This window comes from Thalassophryne amazonica, unplaced genomic scaffold (genome assembly GCF_902500255.1).
Source record: "Thalassophryne amazonica unplaced genomic scaffold, fThaAma1.1, whole genome shotgun sequence".
In the NCBI taxonomy this organism is placed as follows: Eukaryota; Metazoa; Chordata; class Actinopteri; order Batrachoidiformes; family Batrachoididae; genus Thalassophryne; species Thalassophryne amazonica.
Genome location: NW_022986239.1, coordinates 428,272 through 454,909, shown reverse-complemented (window position 1 = coordinate 454,909; position 26,638 = coordinate 428,272). Strand labels below are relative to the sequence as shown.

The window sequence follows — 26,638 nt, the reverse complement described above, 5'->3', positions numbered from 1 at the left end:
CAGTCAAATTAAACCAGTCTTATGGACGCCCACAGCGCTCAGTGCAGTCAAATTAAACCAGTCTTATCGACGCCCACAGCGCTCAGTGCAGTCAAATTAAACCAGTCTTATGGACGCCCACAGCGCTCAGTGCAGTCAAATTAAACCAGTCTTATCGACGCCCACAGCGCTCAGTGCAGTCAAATTAAACCAGTCTTATGGACGCCCACAGCGCTCAGTGCAGTCAAATTAAACCAGTCTTATCGACGCCCACAGCGCTCCGTACAGTCAAATTAAACCAGTCTTATCGACGCCCACAGCGCTCAGTGCAGTCAAATTAAACCAGTCTTATGGACGCCCACAGCGCTCAGTGCAGTCAAATTAAACCAGTCTTATCGACGCCCACAGCGCTCAGTGCAGTCAAATTAAACCAGTCTTATCGACGCCCACAGCGCTCAGTGCAGTCAAATTAAACCAGTCTTATGGACGCCCACAGCGCTCAGTGCAGTCAAATTAAACCAGTCTTATGGACGCCCACAGCGCTCAGTGCAGTCAAATTAAACCAGTCTTATGGACGCCCACAGCGCTCAGTGCAGTCAAATTAAACCAGTCTTATGGACGCCCACAGCGCTCAGTGCAGTCAAATTAAACCAGTCTTATGGACGCCCACAGCGCTCAGTGCAGTCAAATTAAACCAGTCTTATGGACGCCCACAGCGCTCAGTGCAGTCAAATTAAACCAGTCTTATCGACGCCCACAGCGCTCAGTGCAGTCAAATTAAACCAGTCTTATGGACGCCCACAGCGCTCAGTGCAGTCAAATTAAACCAGTCTTATGGACGCCCACAGCGCTCAGTGCAGTCAAATTAAACCAGTCTTATGGACGCCCACAGCGCTCAGTGCAGTCAAATTAAACCAGTCTTATGGACGCCCACAGCGCTCAGTGCAGTCAAATTAAACCAGTCTTATGGACGCCCACAGCGCTCAGTGCAGTCAAATTAAACCAGTCTTATCGACGCCCACAGCGCTCAGTGCAGTCAAATTAAACCAGTCTTATGGACGCCCACAGCGCTCAGTGCAGTCAAATTAAACCAGTCTTATGGACGCCCACAGCGCTCAGTGCAGTCAAATTAAACCAGTCTTATGGACGCCCACAGCGCTCAGTGCAGTCAAATTAAACCAGTCTTATGGACGCCCACAGCGCTCAGTGCAGTCAAATTAAACCAGTCTTATCGACGCCCACAGCGCTCCGTACAGTCAAATTAAACCAGTCTTATGGACGCCCACAGCGCTCAGTGCAGTCAAATTAAACCAGTCTTATGGACGCCCACAGCGCTCAGTGCAGTCAAATTAAACCAGTCTTATCGACGCCCACAGCGCTCAGTGCAGTCAAATCAAACCAGTCTTATGGACGCCCACAGCGCTCAGTGCAGTCAAATTAAACCAGTCTTATGGACGCCCACAGCGCTCAGTGCAGTCAAATTAAACCAGTCTTATGGACGCCCACAGCGCTCAGTGCAGTCAAATTAAACCAGTCTTATCAACGCCCACAGCGCTCAGTGCAGTCAAATTAAACCAGTCTTCTGGACGCCCACAGCGCTCAGTGCAGTCAAATTAAACCAGTCTTATGGACGCCCACAGCGCTCAGTGCAGTCAAATTAAACCAGTCTTATGGACGCCCACAGCGCTCAGTGACAATTAAACCAGTCTTATGGACGCCCACAGCGCTCAGTGCAGTCAAATTAAACCAGTCTTATGGACGCCCACAGCGCTCAGTGCAGTCAAATTAAACCAGTCTTATGGACGCCCACAGCGCTCAGTGCAGTCAAATTAAACCAGTCTTATGGACGCCCACAGCGCTCAGTGCAGTCAAATCAAACCAGTCTTATGGACGCCCACAGCGCTCCGTGCAGTCAAATTAAACCAGTCTTATCGACGCCCACAGCGCTCAGTGCAGTCAAATTAAACCAGTCTTATCGACGCCCACACCGCTCCGTACAGTCAAATTAAACCAGTCTACATGCCTGATCATGAAAAATAATTTCCAAAAAAAATCACAAACAAAATTTCACTGGCTCCTCATCAATCAATCAATCAATCAATTTTTTTTAATATAGCCATACAATAATTATGTAAAACCCCAACGGTCAAAACGACCCCCTGTGAGCAATCTGACCCCCTGTGTGCCATATGAGGATCCTCATGTGGATCCTCATATGGCACATCATGCAGACTGTCATGCAGCTCTTCATGTTTATCCTTATGTAGGTCCTGTGGTGCTTCATGATAATTGTAATGTGGATCCTTGTGTAGATTCCCATGTGGTTACTTGTGTGGATCATCATGTAGCTCCTTGTGTGGTTCTCTTGGGGAACCTCATATAGATCCTTCTGTGTCTCTTCATGTTCAGCATGTATATTCTCATGAGGATCCTCCTATGGAGCCATATGTAGATCATGTGGATTCTCATGTGGTGCAGCATGCAGATTCTCTTGTTGCTCTTTATGTGGATCATTATGTAGATCCTCATATGGATCCTTGAATGGATCTTAATGTGTGGAGAATGTTGTGTCAGCCCTCATGTAGATTTTCATGTGGTTCTCATGTGGATCCTTACGTGGATGCCTGTGAGGCCCTTCATGTGGAGTGTCATATACATTCTAATGAGGTCACTATTGTATATCCTCATGTTGCACATCATGCAGATTCTCGTGTGTTTCATGATGTAGATCCTCACGTGGAGCTTACTGTGGATTCTCATATGGATCTTTCACTGGGTCCTCATGTAAAGTCTCATGTGGTTCCTCATACAAAATGTCATGTGGCTCCTCATCTGGCTCCCTGTATGGAACCTTGTGAGACCTTACCCACCAAGTATTCTTTGACCAAATTGTAATTCCACTGCTCAGCCTGTTTGTGGCACTGACACATTGTTTTCAGCTCGATGACTTTACTGTTGTGTTGCCAGATTGGACAGGTTCCTGCCCAGTGGTTCTGCCTTTGCTTTTTTTGGTTGGGAACACAGTAGTTTTTACATTTGCTTGTTTCATATTTAGTGATTTAGCGATTTGCCAACAGATAGCAGCTTTGCACTATTTGCTCGGAGTTGGTGCTGCCGTTTGACCCATCATAGACACGGTTGTGGCAAAGGCTGTTGAAGTTCAGTTCAGTGTCAGACACATTCCAAATTCCTCTGGTCTTTGTATACCATCCAAACTTTTTTCCTTGTGGCACTCTGGTCTTTGTATACCATCCAAACTTTTTTCCGTGTGGCGCTCTGGTCTTTGTATACTATCCAAACTTTTTTCCGTGTGGCGCTCTGGTCTTTGTATGCCATCCAAACTTTTTTCCGTGTGCCCCTCTGGTCTTTGTATGCCATCCAAACTTTTTTACGTGTGCCCCTCTGGTCTTTGTATACCATCCAAACTTTTTTCCGTGTGCCCCTCTGGTCTTTGTATACTATCCAAACTTTTTTCCGTGTGGCGCTCTGGTCTTTGTATGCCATCCAAACTTTTTTCCGTGTGCCCCTCTGGTCTTTGTATACCATCCAAACTTTTTTCCGTGTGCCCCTCTGGTCTTTGTATACTATCCAAACTTTTTTCCGTGTGCCCCTCTGGTCTTTGTATACCATCCAAACTTTTTTTCGTGTGCCCCTCTGGTCTTTGTATACCATCCAAACTTTTTTCCTTGTGCCCCTCTGGTCTTTGTATACTATCCAAACTTTTTTCCGTGTGCCCCTCTGGTCTTTGTATACCATCCAAACTTTTTTCCGTGTGCCCCTCTGGTCTTTGTATACTATCCAAACTTTTTTCCGTGTGCCCCTCTGGTCTTTGTATACCATCCAAACTTTTTTCCGTGTGCCCCTCTGGTCTTTGTATACCATCCTAACTTTTTTCCGTGTGCCCCTCTGGTCTTTGTATACTATCCAAACTTTTTTCCGTGTGGCGCTCTGGTCTTTGTATGCCATCCAAACTTATTTCCGTGTGCCCCTCTGGTCTTTGTATACCATCCAAACTTTTTTCCGTGTGCCCCTCTGGTCTTTGTATACTATCCAAACTTTTTTCCGTGTGGCGCTCTGGTCTTTGTATGCCATCCAAACTTTTTTCCGTGTGCCCCTCTGGTCTTTGTATGCCATCCAAACTTTTTTCCGTGTGCCCCTCTGGTCTTTGTATACCATCCAAACTTTTTTCCGTGTGCCCCTCTGGTCTTTGTATACTATCCAAACTTTTTTCCGTGTGGCGCTCTGGTCTTTGTATGCCATCCAAACTTTTTTCCGTGTGCCCCTCTGGTCTTTGTATGCCATCCAAACTTTTTTCCGTGTGCCCCTCTGGTCTTTGTATACCATCCAAACTTTTTTCCGTGTGCCCCTCTGGTCTTTGTATACTATCCAAACTTTTTTCCGTGTGGCGCTCTGGTCTTTGTATGCCATCCAAACTTTTTTCCGTGTGCCCCTCTGGTCTTTGTATACCATCCAAACTTTTTTCCGTGTGCCCCTCTGGTCTTTGTATACCATCCTAACTTTTTTCCGTGTGCCCCTCTGGTCTTTGTATACTATCCAAACTTTTTTCCGTGTGGCGCTCTGGTCTTTGTATGCCATCCAAACTTATTTCCGTGTGCCCCTCTGGTCTTTGTATACCATCCAAACGTTTTTCCGTGTGCCCCTCTGGTCTTTGTATACTATCCAAACTTTTTTCCGTGTGCCCCTCTGGTCTTTGTATACCATCCAAACTTATTTCCGTGTGCCCCTCTGGTCTTTGTATGCCATCCAAACTTTTTTCCGTGTGCCCCTCTGGTCTTTGTATACTATCCAAACTTTTTTCCGTGTGGCGCTCTGGTCTTTGTATACTATCCAAACTTTTTTCCGTGTGGCGCTCTGGTCTTTGTATACCATCCAAACGTTTTTCCTTGTGGCGCTCTGGTCTTTGTATACCATCCAAACATTTTTCTTTGTGGCGCTCTGGTCTTTGTATACTATCCAAACTTTTTTCCGTGTGGCGCTCTGGTCTTTGTATACCATCCAAACTTTTTCCGTGTGGCGCTCTGGTCTTTGTATACCATCCAAACTTTTTCCATGTGGCACTCCAGTGCAGCTAGCTGTAGTTAGTTAGCTGCAGGCTAACAGCCAGACAGATGAAGCTGTTTTGAATTTTTGAATTTTTTGAATTTTTCTTTGACCCTGTTGAAAGCGGCTTTGGGCACAAACCTGTGGCTGTAATCTGGCAACACACCGCCTCCATTAATGTGGTGTTTTTGTGGTGTTCCTGCTGTCCTGTGTTTAACTCTCTGCTCTCTTTCGCCTCCTTCCTTGTAGTTGATTTGACCGAGGCCTCTGTGACTTCTGCTTTTTCTCCTACTCCTCCTCCTGTCACTCCTATTGCTCCTACCACCGTTAGTACCACGACTAGCCCTCCTCCTCCGACTCCAACCGCCAGCAGCACCAGTACCACTGAGGCTCCCGTGCCAATCGCCACCCGGCATAGTGATGGGAATGTTCTGGGTACTCTGAGCTTTTCTCCTAATGCAGCATGAATACTTTGAGCTCATGAGGAACCTCTCCTCCCTGAAACCACAGGAGCTACATCAGGGCTGCATTCCAATAAGCTGGGCTCACCTGTATTCCCCTCAGAATATTGGGATGCAGCCGGCAGCAACCCTCCTGCTCAGGAAGTGAGAGGCCGTTAAGTGTGATGTTTATAGTCAAGTCCAGACCAGAAGTGATGTCAGTGAGTGCTTCATGAACTGAACGTCACTCTGGCTGACGGTTTAGTTGAAGAAATAGTTGAAGGTCTCTAGATTGGACCTGAACCCTGATTAGTGTCGTTAGCTTACATGTCACTGTAATCAGAGCCTGTGTGTGGTTGTTGTAACTGTGCCCTCTTTGCCCCCTGACCTTTGACCTCTTATCCCTGACACCCTTTTGTAGTGGCCCCAGGGCGGGAGATCTGGAATCTGACGGTGGAGCCTAACAGTAACTACGTTAACGTCAGCTGGAGACACAACTTCCCGGCTGGCAACAGCGAGTTTGTACTAGAGTTCACACTGGACAGTAAGAACCAGATCCAGTCTGCCTCCTGCTAGCATAGACCCGAAGGTCGTGGTGTCAGTGGGTCAGTTGGCTAAGTTCAAACTTCATCATCACATTAATCAGGCAAAGTCCAAAATTCAGAACTGATGGTAGCTTAGCCACACAGCCCAGGAACGCTCGGAGCTATGGGCTCCATCACACTCAGACGATAAGGTTCCAACATTCTTATTAGGAACAGTCACATCACACTACGTGCAGCCCATATTCTCACTGTGCCTGTCCTGTTCTGATTAATACCAGGCCATGTGCTGCACTTTTTCATTCGTTCTGCACGTTTTCATGTGTCCACTTGTAGGTTCAACAATAAACTGCCAGTAGCAGACAGAAAAACAGCTCTCCTGTAAAACATACTTATCTCTTTTTAAATACATGCTCAAATATGCAGCGTGGATATGCGTGGGCGCATGCCTTGAAGCGAAGCTTGATGTATAAAAGGAAGGTTTTTGGTCATGTTTCAGCACCATGGACAGTGATCAGCACATTAAAACCAGCTGACAGATTGCTGCTGGGACAGCCCGGCGGTGCCACACTTGTTCTACGTCAGTGAAGTCCCAACTAGGTTTAATTGCTTCATTAATACATCAGCACAGTTTTACGACATATGACAGGGTGTGTGTGATGTGGTTTAGAGAAATCTTTTTTAAATCAAGATTGCGGTGCTCTAGTCCATTTAGCTCCCACAGATGAACCACTGAAACCTGATCAAAGTGTTTCTGCAGCTCTCTCAGCCATGCCTTTGAAATGTGTCCATCAGCTGATTGGTCACTAAGTAATAACTGTTTTGACCTCAGTGATGCGTCGCTTCAGCTTTGTGTCAACAGTCGAGTTCTACTTTAATCATTCCCTAAAGATCCTGAGACTAGCCTCCAGGAAGTGACATCACACAGTCATAATTAGACCTGCACTCCTTGGAGAGTAAATCTGGACTCAGAGATCTGGATGTTTGGACTGAAGAGTCAACAGGTTCAGCTGATCCAGTTCAGACATGAGCTTCCCACACCAGCACATTCTCACTGCCGGGTCATCACATTTTGGTACAACGCTGTTGTTGTGGCTAAACATCAGTATGTGAGAAGTTAGCTGAGCTCTTCACACTTCCCTCTCCACCAGTGACACACGGGGAAACGCCGACCCTGACCCAAACATACATCATCTGTTCTGTATGTTATCAGAGAGCAGTAATGCTGCTGGACACAAAGGTGTTTCCTTGCACGTCACTAAATGACGTGAAGCGGTGAAATCAGACACTGAGGGAAAGGGCGACTGACCAAGTCTAAATGTGTGAGGAGTTGAGGGTGACAATGTGCAGCCCACACTGGAACAGGTTTTCCAACATTAATGTCCTAAAGGTGGCAAGAATAATAATAAAAAAAAACAACTCTGGACTTTAGCTGGTGATCAGCATGAGGGGAGCAGGACCAGAATCCAGTTTTTGGTTGAACGTCAATGCAAACCTACTGCTTGCTAATATTTAAGGCCATCCTCACCAAAAAAGTCCACAAACCCGGGATTTGGAGTCCGACATGCAGTCCTAGTATCCCATCCATGAGTCTGTATCCTGGAGGCTGATCCAGTCATCCTGGAGGGCCTTTGAGCCAGTCCCATGTATTGGGCAAAGCGAGTTGTCGTACACTCGCATCCTACCTTCGGTGCCTGTGGAGGGGGCGTGGTCAGATTTGCCAGTGCCAAATGAATGCAGCTGCTCAGAAACATTAATCTGTCAGAAATAAAAATGATGTAATAATGAGAGAAAAAGGCTGTAATGGAGAAAAGTGGAGCTCAGTGCCAAAGGAAAGGGCGTAAAGTGTGTCACGACCAAACCGCAGTGTGTTTTAGATTTCTTTATGACTCTGTCACTGCTAACGCTACACTGTGATTGGCTGCTTTATTCTCCTCTCATTTGCTCTTTCAGCGCTTGTTGTAAATTTGTATTCATTTATTTTTTTGGCTGTCCCTTAGATTGACTTACTCTTTCACTGAACAGTCAGCTGGGAATAAAGACACCACGGTTTCTTTTTTAATGTCTAAAGACAGAAACTGATCTCGTGGACTCTGTTCCAGCCAGTCCAGGGCCAATTGAGTGCTTTTCCTTGAAGTCACCATCATCCCTCCATCCTCCGTCCTACTTCCTGATCACTGAGTCTGGATTATCAGACAGAGATGATGTGGAAAAACTGATCTGGAACACGTGTTCCACAGACAGGAAGTCGATCACATTGTGGAAAATACGTATCAGTCAATTCAAAGCTGCCTCAAAGTGCCAGAACACAGGAGACAGTGGTAAGGAAAAACTACCTCTGATGATACTGAGGAAGAAACCTCAGACTCAGAGCGGTGACCCACTGCTTAGACCACTCTAACAGTTACAAGGTTTTTACAAACTTTTACCAGTTTTTACAAGCTGAAGAAACATAAACAGAAAAAAAAATAGGACAGCAACAAAACAGAGTTTGTTATTGAGGTAAAAGGCATGCAGTCATTGGTGCAAAAGTCAGGGCATCCTGTGATCAATCTGGCACCCTGGGGTGCAGGGCCAGGATCCGTCGAAGGTCTCGTCAGTACTTCAGACAGAGAGAAAAGTGCACAATCAGTCAGCCAGAAATGACTGTAGCTGAGGCGTTAATTCACCAGCAGTAAATCAACAGGGAAACAAAGAGAACACTAAGGTGACACACTCAGAAATTAGATGTAGTGAGGCTGAGACCTATTCTGTTGTTAAAAAATATGAATTAAAAAGAGAGGAAGCATAGTTCTATCCTACAATGGTGATACAAGAAGGAGAATTGATGTATCCTTAATCTGGACTTGAATGTCTCTACAGAATCTGTTTTATCTCTACAGAGATCATTCCACAAGGCAGGCACACGATAAGATAAATAAAATCGCAAATATATATATATGGAGAGACAGAGAGAGAGAGAGAGAGAGAGAGCAGTGATGGACACAGTAGATTGGTTTTTTTTTTTAAAGACACTGATCACAGTGTCTGTATGATGTTCCAACAGTGTATGACTTCAATCAATCAATCAATCAAATCAATTTTATTTATATAGCGCCAAATCACAACAAACAGTTGCCCCAAGGCGCTTTATATTGTAAGGCAAGGCCATACAATAATTACGTAAAAACCCCAACGGTCAAAACGACCCCCTATGAGCAAGCACTTGGCGACAGTGGGAAGGAAAAACTCCCTTTTAACAGGAAGAAACCTCCAGCAGAACCAGGCTCAGGGAGGGGCAGTCTTCTGCTGGGACTGGTTGGGGCTGAGGGAGAGAACCAGGAAAAAGACATGCTGTGGAGGGGAGCAGAGATCAATCACTAATGATTAAATGCAGAGTGGTGCATACAGAGCAAAAAGGAGAAAGAAACACTCAGTGCATCATGGGAACCCCCCAGCAGTCTACGTCTATAGCAGCATAACTAAGGGATGGTTCAGGGTCACCTGATCCAGCCCTAACTATAAGCTTTAGCAAAAAGGAAAGTTTTAAGCCTAATCTTAAAAGTAGAGAGGGTGTCTGTCTCCCTGATCTGAATTGGGAGCTGGTTCCACAGGAGAGGAGCCTGAAAGCTGAAGGCTCTGCCTCCCATTCTACTCTTACAAACCCTAGGAACTACAAGTAAGCCTGCAGTCTGAGAGCGAAGCGCTCTATTGGGGTGATATGGTACTATGAGGTCCCTAAGATAAGATGGGACCTGATTATTCAAAACCTTATAAGTAAGAAGAAGAATTTTAAATTCTATTCTAGAATTAGCAGGAAGCCAATGAAGAGAGGCCAATATGGGTGAGATATGCTCTCTCCTTCTAGTCCCCGTCAGTACTCTAGCTGCAGCATTTTGAATTAACTGAAGGCTTTTCAGGGAACTTTTAGGACAACCTGATAATAATGAATTACAATAGTCCAGCCTAGAGGAAATAAATGCATGAATTAGTTTTTCAGCATCACTCTGAGACAAGACCTTTCTAATTTTAGAGATATTGCGTAAATGCAAAAAAGCAGTCCTACATATTTGTTTAATATGCGCTTTGAATGACATATCCTGATCAAAAATGACTCCAAGATTTCTCACAGTATTACTGGAGGTCAGGGTAATGCCATCCAGAGTAAGGATCTGGTTAGACACCATGTTTCTAAGATTTGTGGGGCCAAGTACAATAACTTCAGTTTTATCTGAGTTTAAAAGCAGGAAATTAGAGGTCATCCATGTCTTTATGTCTGTAAGACAATCCTGCAGTTTAGCTAATTGGTGTGTGTCCTCTGGCTTCATGGATAGATAAAGCTGGGTATCATCTGCGTAACAATGAAAATTTAAGCAATGCCGTCTAATAATACTGCCTAAGGGAAGCATGTATAAAGTGAATAAAATTGGTCCTAGCACAGAACCTTGTGGAACTCCATAATTAACCTTAGTCTGTGAAGAAGATTCCCCATTTACATGAACAAATTGTAATCTATTAGATAAATATGATTCAAACCACCGCAGCGCAGTGCCTTTAATACCTATGGCATGCTCTAATCTCTGTAATAAAATTTTATGGTCAACAGTATCAAAAGCAGCACTGAGGTCTAACAGAACAAGCACAGAGATGAATCCACTGTCTGAGGCCATAAGAAGATCATTTGTAACCTTCACTAATGCTGTTTTCTGTACTATGATGAATAGTTAGCTGTTTTACAACTACCCTTTCAAGAATTTTTGAGAGAAAAGGAAGGTTGGAGATTGGTCTATAATTAGCTAAGACAGCTGGGTCAAGTGACGGCTTTTTAAGTAATGGTTTAATTACTGCCACCTTAAAAGCCTGTGGTACATAGCCAACTAATAAAGATAGATTGATCATATTTAAGATCGAAGCATTAAATAATGGTAGGGCTTCCTTGAGCAGCCTGGTAGGAATGGGGTCTAATAGACATGTTGATGGTTTGGATGAAGTAACTAATGAAAATAACTCAGACAGAACAATCTGAGAGAAAGAGTCTAACCAAATACCGGCATCACTGAAAGCAGCCAAAGATAACGATACGTCTTTGGGATGGTTATGAGTAATTTTTTCTCTAATAGTTAAAATTTTATTAGCAAAGAAAGTCATGAAGTCAATACTAGTTAAAGTTAAAGGAATACTCGGCTCAATAGAGCTCTGACTTGTCAGCGGTAAGTCTTATGGGTTTCTTATTTTCTTCAATTAGTGATGAGTATTAAGATGTCCTAGCTTTACGGAGGGCTTTTTTATAGAGCAACAGACTCTTTTTCCAGGCTAAGTGAAGATCTTCTAAATTAGTGAGACGCCATTTCCTCTCCAACGTATGGGTTATCTGTTTTAAGCTGCGAGTTTGTGAGTTATACCACGGAGTCAGACACTTCTGATTTAAAGCTCTCTTTTTCAGAGGAGCTACAGCATCCAAAGTTGTCTTCAATGAGGATGTAAAACTATTGACGAGATACTCTATCTCACTTACAGAGTTTAGGTAGCTACTCTGCACTGTGTTGGTATATGGCATTGAGAGAACATAAAGAAGGAATCATAACTACCTAGTTACAGCGCTTTCTGAAAGACTTCTAGTGTAATGAAACTTATTCCCTACTGCTGGGTAGTCCATCAAGTAAATGTAAATGTTATTAAGAAATGATCAGACAGAAGGGAGTTTTCAGGGAATACTGTTAAGTTTTCAATTTCCATACCATAAGTCAGAACAAGATCTAAGATATGATTAAAGTGGTGGGTGGACTCATTTACATTATGAGCAAAGCCAATTGAGTCTAATAATAGATTAAATGCAGTGTTGAGGCTGTCATTCTCAGCATCTGTGTGGATGTTAAAATCGCCCACTATAATTATCTTATCTGAGCTAAGCACTAAGTCAGACAAAAGGTCTGAAAATTCACAGAGAAACTCACAGTAACGACCAGGTGGACGATAGATAATAACAAATAAAACTGGTTTTTGGGACTTCCAATTTGGATGGACAAGACTAAGAGTCAAGCTTTCAAATGAATTAAAGCTCTGTCTGGGTTTTTGATTAATTAATAAGCTGGAATGGAAGATTGCTGCTAATCCTCCACCTCGGCCCGTGCTACGAGCATTCTGGCAGTTAGTGTGACTCGGGGGTGTTGATTCATTTAAACTAACATATTCATCCTGCTGTAACCAGGTTTCTGTAAGGCAGAATAAATCAATATGTTGATCAATTATTATATCATTTACTAACAGGGACTTAGAAGAGAGAGACCTAATGTTTAATAGACCACATTTAACTGTTTTAGTCTGTGGTGCAGTTGAAGGTGCTATATTATTTTTTCTTTTTGAATTTTTATGCTTAAATAGATTTTTGCTGGTTATTGGTGGTCTGGGAGCAGGCACCGTCTCTACGGGGATGGGGTATTGGGGGGATGGCAGGGGGAGAGAAGCTGCAGAGAGGTGTGTAAGACTACAACTCTGCTTCCTGGTCCTAACCCTGGATAGTCACGGTTTGGAGGATTTAAGAAAATTGGCCAGATTTCTAGAAATGAGAGCTGCTCCATCCAAAGTGGGATGGATGCCGTCTCTCCTAACAAGACCAGGTTTTCCCCAGAAGCTTTGCCAATTATCTATGAAGCCCACCTCATTTTTTGGACACCACTCAGACAGCCAGCAATTCAAGGAGAACATGCGGCTAAACATGTCACTCCCGGTCCGATTGGGGAGGGGCCCAGAGAAAACTACAGAGTCCGACATTGTTTTTGCAAAGTTACACATGATTCAATGTTAATTTTAGTGACCTCCGATTGGCGTAACCGGGTGTCATTACTGCCGATGTGAATTACAATCTTACCAAATTTACGCTTAGCCTTAGGCAGCAGTTTCAAATTTCCTTCAATGTCACCTGCTCTGGCCCCCGGAAGACATTTGACTATGGTTGCTGGTGTCGCTAACTTCACATTTCTCAAAACAGAGTCGCCAATAACCAGAGTTTGATCCTCGGCGGGTGTGTCGTCGAGTAGGGAAAAATGATTAGAAATGTGAACGGGTTGGCGGTGTACACAGGGCTTCTGTTTAGGGCTACGCCTCCTCACAGTCACCCAGTCGGCCTGCTTTCCCGGCTGCGCGGGATCTGCCAGAGGGAAACTAACGGCGGCTAAGCTACCTTGGTCCGCACCGACTACAGGGGCCTGGCTAGCTGTAGAATTTTCCACGGTGCAGTCTCCAATTCGCCCAGCCTGGCCTCCAAAGCTACGAATAAGCTACACTTATTACAAGTACCATTACTGCTAAAGGAGGCCGAGGAATAACTACACATTTCACACCCAGAGCAGAAAAGTGCGGGAGAGACAGGAGAAGCCGCCATGTTAGTCCGGCTAAGAGCTAGTAGCTGCGCTAAGCTAGCAGATTCCTAAAAACACACAAAGTGAATAATGTGTAAATAATTTAGAGGTGATTCAGCAGAGGGAGTGCTTTAGTTAAGGCACGTGAAGATTACACTGTGAAACAAATCGTTATCTAGGTAACTAGATCAATCTAACTGCGCAGATTAAACAGCTAACAGATACAGCAAAACACCGCTGTGCTCCGGAACAGGAAGTGATACAATTCCGCAGTGAGAGCCAACCACCAGTAGAGGCCACTTGTACTGTAGTTACTTGAAGCAAAACTCTGTAAACAACAACAAAACATTCATTTGGGAAAAAACACTTGGTTATAGTCAGGGCTTTGAACCAGAATTTTTTCCTAACTGGATCATTCCAAACAGAACTGGTATTTTAACATTTCTGTTTTTTGGTTTCACCCCAAAATCGATGTTCCTGAATTAGTTAGAAAAATAAAATATTCCCAAAGTGGTTAATAATGTTCCATTTCATCTGTGGAACACTGAACATGGAGCTGTATGTGGCATTGTAACACTCCCAGGATAAATGGAGCAGACAGCCAAAGCTACAATGTTGGGAAGGTGAAGTACACGGACCCACGCCAGGGGGCGTAAATGAACGGCCAATAGGAAGTCAGAATAAATAACAATTTATTCTGCAAATGTGCACAAAACAACCAAATATGCTTTTTGTCTGTCAATCACAAATCTCGGTGACGCGTGGGCAAGCCCGAGGGTAGGAGACGCCTAACCAGAGAAGAGCCGGGACCCACGAGGTTCCACCGTCAACGGAGACCTGCAACACACCGGAGCTGCCAAGTCCTGAGTCCCCAGGTGGCCACCGCTTCCAGCTGTCAGATCCGGTACTGCTGGCAGGAAAAGAGACAGGTTAAAGGTGGGTGTGTGTACACCCAGCAAACAGTCAGCACAGATACAGTTCCTTCCTGAGGGAAAACCCTCCACCTCCAAACACAGGAACACAGAGTACGTGCAGTGCCTTATGTATCACTTAATCAAAGTCTGAAGTGAGGAGTGGCGATGCCAACTCCTCCAACTTCCATAAACTCGGCTACAAGCTGCAAGTGTACAAAAGGTTACGACTGCAAAAAGCTCTGCTGCAAAAACAACTGCGTCCTCTGGTGCCTGAAACCCGATGACAGGCAGGGTGCCCTCTGGTGGTGAGCCAGCAGTACCTCCTCTTTGGGCGGCCCACACAACAGGACCCCCCCCTCAACGGGCACCTCCTGGTGCCCGACCAGGCTTGTCGGGGTGTCGCTGGTAGAAATTGGCCAGGAGGGCCGGATCCAGGATGAAGCTCCTCTTCACCCAGGAGCGCTCTTTGGGTCCGTACCCCTCCCAATCCACCAGATACTGGTAACCCCGACCCCTCCGGCGAACATCAAGGAGCCTGCGTACCGACCACACTGGCTTGCCGTCGATGATGCGGGCAGGAGGCGGCGCTGGTCCGGGGGTGCAGAGGTCCGAGGTGTGGTACGGCTTGATTTTTGACACATGAAACACGGGGTGGATCCGCAGTGAAGCTTAAACTCCCAGCTTCACTGTGGCTGGACTGATGACCTTCAGGATGGGAAAAGGTCCGATGTAGCGATCTGTCAGTTTGGGTGAGTCCGTGTTCAGTGGAATGTTTTTTGTTGAAAGCCAGACCTCCTGCTTGGGTTGGTAAGCGGGGGCAGGGGCGCGTTGGCGGTCTGCATGGTCCTTCGCCCTCATCCGGGCTCTCAGAAGGGCAGAGCGGGCTGTCCGCCACACCCGACAACATCTTCTGAGATGGGCCTGGACTGAAGGGACCTCGACCTCTCCCTCTACGGCCGGGAACAATGGGGGCTGGTACCCCAAACATACCTCGAATGGGGAGAGGCCAGTCGCCGATAAGATCTGACTGTTGTGGGTGTACTCGATCCAGGCCAGATGTTGACTCCAGGCCATCGGGTGTGCAGAGGTTACACACCGTAGGGCCTGCTCCAGATCTTGATTAGCCCGCTCTGCTTGTCCGTTGGTCTGGGGGTGGTACCCAGATGACAGGCTTGCGGTGGCCCCCAGTTCCCTACAGAAACTCCTCCAGACTTGTGAGGAGAACTGGGGACCACGATCCGAAATGATGTCCATCGGGATACCATGCAGACGCATGACGTGGTGGACCAGGAGGTCTGCAGTCTCCTGAGCCGTCGGGAGCTTCGGGAGGGCCACGAAGTGGGCCGCCTTGGAGAACCGGTCCACTATCGTCAAGATGGTGGTCATTCCCTGGGACGCAGGGAGGCTCGTGATGAACTCCAGGCCTATGTGTGACCAGGGGCGTCGAGGTACGGGCAACGGCTGGAGGAGTCCTTTTTCTGGCTGCTGCACAGCCTTGCCCCTGGCGCAGGTGGTACAGGCCCGGACATACTCCCGGACATCGGTTTCCATCGACGCCCACCACAACCGCTGCCGGACCACTGCCACGGTTCTTTGCACCCCTGGATGGCAGGAGAGCTTGGAACCGTGACAGAAGTCCAGAACCACAGCCCTTGCGTCTGGTGGGACGTACAACCATTTAGGGTGGCCACGATAGCGGACTCCGGCAAGATGGTGTCTGGTGGATCCGACAGCTCTGTCTTAACTTCCTCTTTGTGCACCCGGGACAGTGCGTCAGACCTCTGGTTCTTGGTCCCGGGGCAGTAATAATAATAATAATAATACTACATTTTATTTGTAATGCACTTTACATTCCATGGAATCTCAAAGTGCTACAGAGCAGAGACTAAAAACAAACAATGTACAGGGTCAAAAACAATAAAATATATTCATAAAACATAACCACACAATAAAATCAAACATTTTAAACATTTTAACATTTTTAACATTTTAAAAGGCCCTTTTAAATAAAAATGTCTTGAGGCCTTTTTTAAATGCCCCCACACTCTGTGGGGCCCTCAGGGTCTCTGGAAGGGCATTCCAGAGCTATGGGGCGACTACCTGGAAGGCCCTGTCTCCCATGGTGGAGAGCTTGATCTGGGCTGGTGCAAGCGGTAGGTGGACGTGGTGGAGCGGAGGGTTCTTTGGGCGGTGTGTGGCGTGAGGAGTTCACTAAGGTAGGCAGGGGCAGTTCCATGTATGCATTGGTGTGTAAGGAGACAGAGTTTGTACTGAATTCTTTGTTGAATGGGCAGCCAATGAAGGGATCTGAGGACTGGAGTGATGTGGTCATATTTGCGCCTCCTCGTCAGGACCCGGGCAGCACAGTTCTGAATGTGCTGCAGCTTTTGTAGACTTTTGCCGGGGATCCCGATGAGGAGGGCATTGCAGTAGTCCAATCTGGAGGAGACAAAGGCATGGATCAACTTCTCTGCATCGGATTGGGAGAGGGAGGGGCAGAGTTTTGCGATATTTTTAAGGTGGAGGAAAGAGACCTTGCAGAGGTGACGGATGTGAGAGTTGAATGTAAGATGTGAATCAAATCTGACACGAAGGTTTGTAACGGATGAGGACAGGGAAATGTTATGGTCAAAGATCGAGATACTGTTTAAGTTTGAGAAGGACTGGGTTTGGTGAGGGGTACCAATAAGGATGGCTTCTGTTTTGCTACTGTTCAGTTGAAGAAAGTTGTCAGCCATCCATGCCCTTATCTCCTCCAGGCAACAGTGAAGTGTAGATGGCAGAACTGTGGTGGGAGTGGGGTCCATTTTTATATACAGCTGTGTGTCGTCTGAGTAACAATGAAAATAAACCTTGTGTTTATTGATTATCTGACCAAGTGGGAGCATGTAGATAGTGAAAAGGGCTCGAGGACCAACCCTTGAGGCACTCCGCAGCTAACTGTATGAGGTGATGATTTGGACTGTCGTAGGGTCACAAACTCTGTCCTGCCCGTGAGGTATGACATGAACCAGTTGAGTGTGGTCCCAGTAAGTCCAACTATAGACTGGAGGTGATGAAGTAGGATGGTGTGGTCCACGGTGTCAAAAGCAGATGATAAATCCAGTAGTAAGAGGAGTGATGGTGAGCCCTGGTCCGCAGTCATAAGCAAGTCGTTCATGACGCGGACCAGGGCTGTCTCTGTACTGTGAGCTGATCGAAAACCGGACTGACATTTTTCATACACGTTATGGATGTGAAGATGACTGTGGAGGTGGGCTGCTACAACTTTTTCCAGGACTTTGGAAAGAAACGGCAGGTTTGAAATGGGTCTGTAGCGGGCCAGGATTTCGGGGTCGAGTGAGGGCTTTTTCAGTAGGTGATCTGGAAGTTAAAATGTCCGAAAAACAGTGACCAATGGGCTTGCTTGGGGTTCAGACGCTTAGCGGTCCGGATGTACTCCAGGTTCTGATGGAACCACAGCTCCCTCCAACAGGTGTCTCCACTCCTCCAGGGCCTCTTTCACCGCCAGGAGCTCCTGATTGCTGACGTCATATTTCCGTTCTGCTGGGGTTAACCTGCGGGAGAAATAGGCACCAGGGTGGAGAACCTTATCGGACTCCCTGCTCTGGGACAGCGCGGCTCCTATCCCTGAGTCAGAGGCATCCACTTCAACAATAAACTGGCGGTTAGGATCGGGCTGCACCACAACTGCTGCAGTCGAAAGCCGACTTTTCAACTCCCTAAACGCGGCTTTGCACCGACCAGGTGAAGGGGACTTTTGTGGAGGTCAGGGCTGTAGCCCTTAATGAACCTCCTGTAGAAATTTGCAAAGCCAAGGAACTGTTGCAGCTTCCTACAGCTTACCGGTTGTGGCCAATCTCTCACCGCCGCTACCTTGGCCAGATTGGGTGTGACGGAGTTGGAGGAGATGATGAACCCCAGGAAGGACAAAGAAGTACGGTGGAACTCGCACTTCTCGCCCTTCACAAACAGCCAGTTCTCCAACAACCGCTGCAGGACCTGACGTACATGCTTAACATGGGTCTCAGGGTCTGGGGAGAAGATGAGGATATTGTCTAGGTACACGAAGACGAACTGATGCAGGAAGTCCCGCAAGACATCATTAACCAACACTTGGAACGTCGCGGGGGCGTTAGTGAGGCCGAACGGCATGACCAGGTACTCAAAGTGACCTAAAGGGGTGTTAAATGCCGTCTTCCATTCGTCTCCCTTCCGGATCTGAACCAGGTGATAAGCATTTCTAAGATCCAGCTTTGTGAAAATTTTGGCTCCATGCAGGGGCGTGAACACTGAATCCAATAGAGGTAACGGGTATCGGTTGCGAACCGTGATCTCGTTCAGCCCTCTATTATCAATGCATGGATGGAGTCCGCCGTCCTTCTTGCCCACAAAAAAGAAACCGGCACCCAACGGGGAGGAAGAGTTCCGGATTAACCCGGCAGCTAAAGAGTCCTAGATGTAGGTCTCCATTGATTCGCGCTCCGGACGTGAGAGATTGTACAGCCTGCTGGACGGATACTCAGCGCCCGGAACTAAATCAATGGCACAATCATACGGTCGGTGCGGGGGAAGCATGAGTGCCAGATCTTTGCTGAAAACGTCAGCAAGATCATGGTACTCAGCCGGCACCGTTGCAAGATTGGGGGGGACTCGGACCTCCTCTTTAGCAGTCACCGAGTGGGACCGAGGATCTTAAACACTCCCGGTGGCAGGTTTCGCTCCATTGAGCCACAACCCCAGTCAGCCAATCGATCTGGGGATTGTGCTTAATCAATCATGGATAGCCCAAAATAATTCTGGAGGTAGAAGGTGTTACAAAAAACACAATCTCCTCCCTGTGGTTTCCAGAGACAACCAGTGTTAAGGGCTGTGTCTGGTGTGTTATTATTGGAAGAAGGGTGCCATCTAGTGCCTGTACCTTCAATGGTGAAGGAAGGGCCACTAGAGGGAGCCCTACTTCCTTAGCCCATCTACTATCAAGCAGATTCCCTTCTGACCCCGTGTCGATCAGTGCTGGGGCATGAAGGGTTAAATCCCCACAGAGGATTGTGACTGGGACTCGTGCGGATTTTCGTGGTGTTCCCTCGTGAGTATTATGGCTCACCCTTAGCCCAGTCTCTAAGGGCGAGCGTTGACGTTTTAACCGTTTGGGGCAGTTTTTCTGCATATGCTCACTCCAGCCGCAGTAAAAACACTCTCCACAGGCCAGCCTCCTTTGTCTGTTCTCTGATTTTACTTTAGCTCTGCTTGTGTCCATAGCTTGGTCAGCAGGGGGAGCTGTTGTCACGCAGAGTGCTCTGGCTTTGGAGCAGGGGGAGGGCGGCACTGCTTCGGACCCAGAAGGGAGAGGGGCAGCGCGTGCCCAGCCACATCCCTCGTCTCGCTCCCGTCGATGTTCTTCTAATCGGTTGTCTAACCGTATAACTAGGTCGATAAGCCCGTCTAAATCCCGCGGCTGATCCTTCGCCACCAGGTGCTCCTTTAGGGCCGGAGACAGCCCCCTTATAAAGGCGGCGCGGAGGGCTACCGTATTCCAGCCAGCTCTTGCTGCCGCGACGCGGAAGTCGACTGCATACTCAGCGGCGCTCCTGCGCCCCTGTCAGATTGACAGTAGCACATTTGAAGCTGATTCACCTCTGTAAGGGTGATCAAACACCTGTCGAAACTCCCTGATAAACTCAGTGTACGTCAACAGGAGCCGTGAGTTCTGCTCCCAGAGCGCCGTAGCCCAGGTGCGTACCTTGCCCCGAAGCAAATTAATCACATATGCCATGGTGGTTCAACTGGTGGAAAATGCCCCTCGGAGTCCATGACGTGGCCGAGTTATCCTGTTGGGAAAGTGAAGTACACGGACCCACGTCAGGGGGCGTAAATGAACGGCCAATAGGAAGTCCGAATAAATAATTTATTCTGTAAATGTGCACAAAACAACCAAATATGCTTTTTGTCTGTCAATCACAAAACTCGGTGACGCGTGGGCAGGCCCGAGGGTAGGAGACGCCTAACCAGAGAAGAGCCGGGACCCACGAGGTTCCACCGCCAACAGAGACCTGCACTTGCAGTGCCTTATGTATCACTTAATCAAAATCTGAAGTGAGGAGTGGAGACGCCAACTCCTCCAACTTCCACAAAGTCGGCTACAAGCTGCAAGTGTACCAAAGGTTACGACTGCAAAAAGCTCTGCTGCAAAAACGTGTGCGTACAGCACAGAACGGCTGAGTAGTTTACCTTGAAGGTAAGCAGATAACTCGGCAGAGTTGTGATGTCTCTCCCGAGCTTTTATGGTGTGGTGTGTAGATGAGTGATGACTGACAGCTGTCAGTACCGGTGCTCCTGGTGCTCCTGAGAGGCGACTGCGCCCTCTGGTGCCTGAAACCTGACGACAGGCAGGGTGCCCTCTGGTGGTGAGCCAGCAGTACCTCCTCTTCGGGCGGCCCACACAACATACAACTTTTCAAAACGGGACACTGAGTACAATAAATCCCTTTAAGAGAAAGAAGTTTGGCGCTGATCAACTGAAAAAGTTTTAAGGTATTGTATATTTCAAGTGAAGCAGTGTGTTTGTGTATTTTTTGAGGGCTGCAGCGCTGTGCTGCACTCAGCCTCATAGAGAAGCCTGAGCAAACCCACTGCTGCCCATCGACTGGCTCGGCAGCTAAAGCTCCAGTCCTCACACAGCCATAACCATAAAAATAACAATAACCCCTGACCATAACCATAACAAGGCTGCCCTACGTATGAATGTTATTAATATGGCTACGTACAAATAGCCCCTTCCTAAAACCACTTACACACTGAGTAAATATAAAGTCTTAATCTGATTTGTTACGTCATTTAAGGCGGATTCATCATCACAGCCTGAGGAGAATAGCAATGTCTGGGAAAAACTTTAATTCATTATTGTGGAAATTAACAAAGAAATGCAGTATTTTTGAAGAAGTCCCTCAGTGTTTGTCTGCTCTGGGTGTGTTTTTCAGCCTGAACTAGAGAACTCCAATGCTTTGTCCTGTCAACAACAAGAAAAATAAGTTATTTTAAAAGTTGAAATATATTCCTGCCAGCATTCAGCCATCTGACATATCTTCAGTGTTGTGCTTGTGATGAAAATAAATCCCATTTGGATTCACCAAGACAAAACAAAACATAATTATGACCTGAATAAATGCAGAGTTTTTAAAAGAAATACATCAATGTTTGTCTGCTCCGGGTACGTTCATCAATGTGAAACACGGGATGACGGCACTTTGTCCTGCCAACAACATCCAAATTATACGACAGGCAAAAGTGAATGTCACGGGTCGTCTTCTTCTTCTTCTGTAGATTTTATTGGTGGTTTGCAAATCAACACGGTGCATTACCGCCACCAACTGTTTGGGTGTGGAACACTAATGCAGTTTTACGCCCTCACCGGGACATTGTAAATGGAAATCTTCTCAAGAATGAAAAAAAATAACGATATTAACCAGCTACCATAATGGTAAATAAATGGTTCCGTTCCAGAACATAAATAAAGATTCTGGTTTCCTTTTTGTTCCACAAATCGGTTCAAAGCCTTGGCCATAGTGTTGTGAAACATTCATAGGTAAGGAACAGGTTCAGTTTGTTTACTGAACACACACCTCCCTAACAGAGTTCAAGTCCTCTTTTCCTCTCTGTGTTTTTCACCGATGCAGTGGATAACTTCCAGTCCTGGTCAAATCTTCCTTTCACTCTCTATCAGCCCTTCTTTTCAGACCAGCTTCACTTTTCTTTTACTCCAACTCACATTTGCTCCTAAACCCCTGTTAAATAACACATCTTTAATGAAAAACATTATCTTCTCACCACTCGACAAACAGTGACAGGATTTAATAAAATGATACAACTATAAGGTTACACGACTGAGTCACTCATCTTCAACCACTTAGTGACGGGGGGCTGGAGCCTATCCCAGCAGTCACAGGGTGTGAGGCAGGTTCACCCTGGACAGGACACCAGTCTGTCACAGGGTTACATACAGACAAACAATCACACCTACGGACAGTTTAAAGTTTCCAGTCCATCTAACCTGTGTGTCTTTGGATGTGGGGGGAAGCCGGAGCACCCGGAGGGAACCCACACAGACACGGGGAGAACATGCAAACTCCACATAGAAAGTCTACAGGTGGGAATCAAACCCATGACCTTCTTGCTGTGAGGCAACAGTGCTAACCACTAACCCACCGTGAGCCCTAGCTTACACTATTTAACAAGAAAACAACATTGTAATCTTACACTATTTATAAAATTATTCTATCCTTTTAAAACATTGTAACCTTACAATTGTGTCAGTTTATTAAATAAAAAATACACTGTTTAATAAATTGACACAATTGTAAGGTTACAAGATTTAATTCAGTGGTTTTCAAACTGTGAGGCACACCCCCCTGGGGGGGCACCAGAGTTCTTCAAAGGGACGCAAGGAATGGGTATTGAGAATCATTTTTGCTTAACCATTCCCTTATCGGTCCTTCAGAGTGGCCATTGTTTTTGAGCATGTTTGTCGGGAAAATGATAATTTCTCTACGTTGATTACAGACTGTGGAGCAGGTCTGTAATCAACCGCTTCTGCAGCACCTGTTCTTGAAGCTTGAACCAATAAAGCAGAGCTTGGACCCATTGCTTCGTTGGTTCTCTGCTTCGCTGCTTTTCAGAAGCGGCAAATCCACTTCTTAACTCCTCTCAAAGGCATTTAAAAATGTCAATCATGAGTCACTTTTGTGCGGATTAAAGTCACTAACTGGGTCTCTTGTCTTGTTGCAGGCAAGAAACGAGAACTGCTTCCGTTCCGTTCGGACAGCTGCAAACACTGCACAGTTCTCTGCCAAGACAGAGTCCAGTTGGAATTAAAAACTTCAAAGTGAATCACCATTTTAAATCAAATGACACCTCTTTCCAAATGTTGTAACACAGAGAACAGTCTAAACTTTTTTTTCCTCACAAAATGTCCAGCGTTCTTTATGAATTACATTGATGTAGATGTGCAGCCGTCTGAGCTCAGCTCAGAGGTAGGGAGTGACATTCATACCATTAATGTCTGAAAGGAAATGCTTTTGACAAAAACTACAGATTTTGTTTATTTTTATTTAAGTCCAGAGATCAAGGATCTAGTGACCAATTTCATATTTATTGACTTTAAGTGGTGCGTTCATCTGTAACTTGTCAACTAGTGCAGATAACATTGTGATTATTGGTGACTTTAACAATCATATAAATAAGCCTTCTGATCCTCTCTGAAAATTATTTATGGAAATTGTGGATGCATTAGGATTTCAGCAATGCATTCAGGATTCGACGCACATTAGTGGAAAAACCCTGGATTTGGTTCTCACAGGTGGTATTGCTGTCACAAATATTGACATCATGCCTCTTACATCAGTGGTCTCTGATCACTCACTTATCAAGTTTACAGTTTTGGTGCCGTGTTTAGTGGAACAACAACCTTATTTATCACTATGGCGATGCATCAACTCCTTAACTACAACTGAACTCTATGACTGAAGCTAGACTGTCTGATATCTTAGCTTCACATTTGGCAAATACCCAATCAGTAGGCAGTCTTGTGGATAGTTTAAACTCAGCGCTCACAACTACACTCGAAATGATTGCGCCACCTTTATTAAAACCTCATGCCCCCACCCCCCCAAAAAAACACAGTCACCTTGGTTCAGTGATTACTTGCATGCTCTCAAGCATAAGGCTAGAGGTCTAAAACAGAAATGGCATAGTTCAAAATTAGAAGTATTCCACCTGGCGTGGCGTGATGCTTTCTTAGACTATAAGCATGCATTACTGGCTACAAAGTGTACCTACTACTCTGATTTGATCATCAAAAACAAGCAACTCAAAGTTCTTGTTCGACACGGTGGCAACACTTATTCATGGACAACCACCTGTAGTTCCCTCTCCTTTTGTAGCAAAAGATTTCTTGAATTACTTCAAGAAGAAAATAAAAGACATTAGGTTAAACATATCCCAGCATGCCTTAATCCAGCCACTACACCCTGCTACATCTACAAAAAGCACAACCTGTTTATTTGATCCTATACCAACAAAACTGTTTAAGGACCTGTGGCCCACTCTTGGGCCGACTGTGATGAAAATTGTTAATCTTTAATTAGCTTCTGGATCTGTTCCTAAATGTTTCAAATCTGCAGTGATTAAACCATTACTTAAGAAACCTAATCTTCACCCTAGTGTATTGAAAAACTATAGGCCGATATCAAATCTATCATTTTGCTCTAAAATTCTGGAAAAGGTGGTTTCACGGCAGCTCGTGGACTATCTTACAGAGAAATATCATTCCACAGAGACGGCTCTCATTAAAGTGGTGAATGATCTTCTGCTTGCAATGGATTCAGACACCACTACAGTTCTGGTGCTGTTAGATCTCAGTGCTGCGTTTGACACCATGGATCATCATGTTCTACTCGAAAGCCTGGAGAAACATTTTAGGATTACTGGGAGTGCCCTTGCATGGTTGCCATCGCATGGTTGCCATCATACCTGACCAATTGTTCTCACTGTTTTGTACAGTAACACTACCTCTAACCTTAGTGACATGAAATTTAGGGTTCCACAGGGATCTGTCTTAGGCCCCCTGCTTTTCTCCCTTTATATAGCACCCCTTTGGCACGTATTGTCAGACCGGGCGGCTGCCCGGCAACCATGGCAGCTGGACCCACAAAGCAGATTCCCAGATCTGGCTTTGGTGTAAAAGAAGTCGTTGTCTTTATTACAGGCTTTGGTTCATTGCTCAGGTTATCATTCAGTGGAGCAGAAGTACAAATTGGGCTAGGCATACATGCAGTCATGGTCAGGCAGGGTTCAGTGGCACGAGCAAACACAGACATCAGAGATGAAGCAAAAACGCGCAGTCAAAAAACACAAAACAGGATCAAAAAACACGACAAGGTAAATCAGGACTGTGAAGAGAGCTGCTAAGTGCACGGAGAAAACAAACTGACACTGGTGTGGTGACTGGGAGGAGATTAAATAAGCAGGTGTTAACAAGGTGCGCGTGAGGAACAATCAAAAAAGGGGCCGTGGCTAGTGAACGAAGATACTACATTGTGCAAGACAGTGAGGGAGGACAACACAAGGTGGAGTGAAGAAAAGACAAAGGAATGTGAACAGGTCAAAGTCAAAGTAAGAGACAGGGACACTCAGCAGGTGCAGAGTGAACATAATTAGAGGGGCGTGAGGAAAACAGAACGATGAACAGAAACTCAGGACAGAATAAAATATAACAATAAATAGGAACCTAAAGCATGAAGAAAGTGAATGAGAACTGACATGGAAAATAAATACTGAAACAAAACTAAACTGGCACTGAACAAGAAACAAATAGGTTAAACCAACTTTGAATAAACAGAAACAGACAATGAGCACAACAGATAACATAAAAGAGAAAAGCAAAAATAAACAAGAGATACAAATGCAAGCATAAACTGGCAGAAAAAACTAGAATGGGACTGACAATGGCGGAAGTATGAAAAGTAACAAAGCAAAAGAAGAACAGGGAAAAACCACATAATGAAAATAACAATCAATAAAACAAAGCTGGGGCAGATGAAGATGAACTAAATAAAGAGGCAAAGTAAAGATTAAAACCAGGACTTTTGACAGGAAGCAGAAAGTTCGACCACATTACACCCATTTTGGTGTCTCTTCACTGGCTTCCTGTCCCAGTGAGATCAGATTTTAAGGTTCTGCTGCTAGTCTATAAAATTGTTCATGGACTGGCACCTCCCTACCTAGCTGACCTAATTAAACCTTACGTACCGGCCAGGGCTCTGTGTTCTCAGGGTGTAGGACTACTTTGTGTCCCTAAGATGAATAAGAAGTCTGTGGGTCACAGAGCTTTCTCTTATCGTGTCCCTGTTCTGTGGAATGATCTCCCTGCATCAATAAAACAGTCAGATTCTGTGGAGACTTTCAAGTACAGACTTAAGACGCACTTATTTTTCCTTTTGTATGGCAGCATACTGGTACAGTATGTTACTACGCTTTTTACTCTTTTAATTCATTTTATTAATAAACGGACCGTGCCGCGGCCTCAACTTTATCTAAATTCTGGGTCTTTTAGTGAATCGTAGGGCTAGTGGCCGGCGATCACCTTAGTATTTCTTCTGTTTTTCTTGTTGTTTAATGCTGACAGGTTATACTGTATTTGTTGTCTTTCTGGTGCCTGATTCTGTTTTTTTCTCTCTGTTTGAGGTGCAGCTCCATCCAGAGATGGGAGTGGTGTCTGTTTCTGTAACCCTCCTGTGCACCAACAACATTTCCTGTATTTTTGTTTCATGAATTGTTTTGTAATTTGTGTCTGTATCATGGCCCAAGCA

At 45.7% G+C, this 26,638-nt stretch overlaps 1 protein-coding gene across 1 annotated transcript in view; it reads left to right on the top strand.

The window, feature by feature from the left end:
• Positions 1 to 5,278: 5,278 nt before the first annotated feature.
• The window catches only part of LOC117505737 (neurofascin-like), a 62,672-nt gene continuing 41,312 nt past the window's right edge, over positions 5,279 to 26,638 (top strand). Inside the window, exons 1-2 of the mRNA XM_034165288.1 lie at positions 5,279 to 5,475; positions 5,902 to 6,024. The gene's annotated coding sequence lies outside the window, so the exon portion shown is untranslated. The remainder of the gene's footprint in view (positions 5,476 to 5,901; positions 6,025 to 26,638) is intronic.